Genomic DNA, 2,417 nt, shown 5'->3' with positions numbered 1-2,417 from the left:
GCAGGTGCTGCAAGCTGAAAACGTACACATGCAAACTACCTCAAACCTGACAGTGAGATTTGGATTATAGACGGGTGAGGGCTGGGGGGGGGGTCCGTCCCCCTCCGGCCTCATCCTGCCTCGGGAACGGCCCTCGGGCAGAGCCTTTCCCCGGGGAGCAGCTCAGGTCCCCCTCCGCCCTCGCCGGTGAGGGTTTTTGGCATCGCCGGAATATCCATATCCCTGCCCCGGAGCGAGGAAGACGGGCGCCCTTTGGAGGAGGAAGAGGAAGAGTGCTTCGGCCGGGGGGGGCTGCATCCGGGACGGGCACGCTGCCGGCAGGAGGGCAGGCTCCGGGATCGCGGGACCGGCGCTGCTCCCCGACGGCAGCCCACCGGCCCCCTCTGCGAGTCAGCCCCCTTGCCACGTGCGTTCGAACCCTGCTGCTTTACTGTACGTTGCAGATATATATATTTTTTGTTTTTCTTGAAGCTTGATACCTCTCGGCCGGGCCCGGGCCGCGGCGCGGGGGGAGGTTATGAACCTCCGGGAGCCCCGGAGCGGCACGAGCCGCCGCCGCCGCGCCGCATTTTCCCCAGAAAAGATTTTAGGAGTCGGATTTTTGGAGCGGTTTGGGTCGCGACGCTCGGTAAGTGCGGTGCGAGCGGGGTCGTTGCCGGTCTGCCACGGCGGCGCGAGGCTGGGGACGACTCGGCCCCAGCAGAACCAGGTTCGGCATCTCCGGAGCAAATCGCTGGGATTGCCTGGGACGCCGAGCGCGGCGGAAGCCAAACTGCAGTAACTGCTTTAGCTGTTYGTGGCGAAGCGGCTAAACGCACTCGCCCAAATTCATCGCAAGGTCGAACGCGTTGACGGGGGGGACAAGCCCGTCCCTCGAAAGCCCAGCACACCCCTCRTGACGCTGTCGCGTCAGTCGGATCCGGCCCGCCGAGCTGAACACCTGCAAATCTGAGTGTCACTCCAGATGAGGCAAAACCCCACGGGAAGCCCTAGATTTTCCTTAAAAACAAGCCCCGAACGGCCCACGTCCCCGGCGTGCGGCCCGACCCTCTGTGTAACCAATCCGTTTTTGTTTATCTACCTCTTAGCGACAATAGATTAAAAATAGGTAGTGGCAACTCCACATGCTGTAGTGTAGGGGAAGAAAAAAAAAAGACTCTTTTTCCAAAGAAAAATGTTCTTTAAAAATAGACTTTATGGGCTTTCTTTTTCACTTGAAAGTGTTCGTTAGCTGTAAAAGTTCCAAACCTCAGCAGTCCGAAACRTTCGCTTGTGACTGAGATTTTTTTTTTCTTTTTAATGCTCGCTCCTCCATTCATTTTCTTTTTTTTTTCCTTCGCTTTCTAACTTTGGTATTTACTTCTTCCATCAGCAGTGCAACTTTGACCGTCTCTATTCCCTCAGTGTGACGCCCAGGCCGGGCCGGACCTCCCGGATCGGCGCCGCCGCTGCGGCCGGGCCGGCAAGGTGCTGGCGAACCCACGGCTTGCCGGCGTCGTTTTTCAGCGGCCGGGTCTTCAGACGACTCTTTTTGCCCTTTTTTGCCTCTTTTTTGTTCACCGGACAAGGCTGACGGTAGCGCGCGGAGGGTCCCTCGGGAAAGGCGCAGCGGTGGCGCTGGACGCGTCCGAAGGAGCCCCCGGACCCCTCGAGCCGCGGCCCGCGCTCGCCCGGCCGGCGCCTTTCCAGCCCGCCCCTCCAACAAGTTGTACTTCGCCGTAACGATACCGGTTTTGCTCCTTGCAGCGGGTTGTTTCCTTTCGCCTGTCCCCCCCCCACCGCTGCGTCCCTCCTCTCCTCCGCGCCCCCCCCAGACCCTCGCGCGAGGCAGTTTGTTGGCTCGGATGTGGAGCTGGGATGGACGTGGGCTCCGGTTTTCTTCCAGCGAGGTTTCGCCACAAACCGCTTTACTCCACTGTTCCATTTTTAAAAATAAAGAGGAAAAAAAAAAACAAACATGCAAACAAACAGAACCCCTAACACCGTTCCCGTGCGTTTTTCTCTGTTAGGGGAGGAAAAAAATACACGCGAGGGYGGGGGGCGAGGGTGCGGGTGGAGGGCTTGCCGGCGGGCGCTGGGTGCTGCGCGGGAGCCGTGGGGGATCCGGGCGGCCGTCGGGGCCGTGGTCTTTCCTCGGTGGCCGAGCCCCCTCCGTGCCTGCTTTCGTGAGGTTTTTAGGAAAACATATCCCCAAATTTTCTTCTGGTCGGTGCCGGAAACCAGTCCCGCTCCGGCCTCGAGGAGGGGGGAATCGGGGTGCCCCCCGGGTCGACGTGAAGGAGAGGGAGGCGCTGCGGGCGGCGAGACGGGCTCCGGGTTTTGGTGCCAGCCCGATTTAGGGGCAGTTTTGCGAGGGAGGGAGAGACGCGCCCCGACGCTAAGGTTCGCAGCCGGGAGGGAGAGCCGGCCGGGCGGGC

This window comes from Rhea americana, unplaced genomic scaffold (genome assembly GCF_003343005.1).
Source record: "Rhea americana isolate MKP2758 unplaced genomic scaffold, rheAme1 scaffold_546, whole genome shotgun sequence".
NCBI lineage: Eukaryota > Metazoa > Chordata > Aves > Rheiformes > Rheidae > Rhea > Rhea americana.
The sequence above is the reverse complement of the archived record's forward strand: the minus strand, read 5'-3'. Positions refer to the sequence as shown.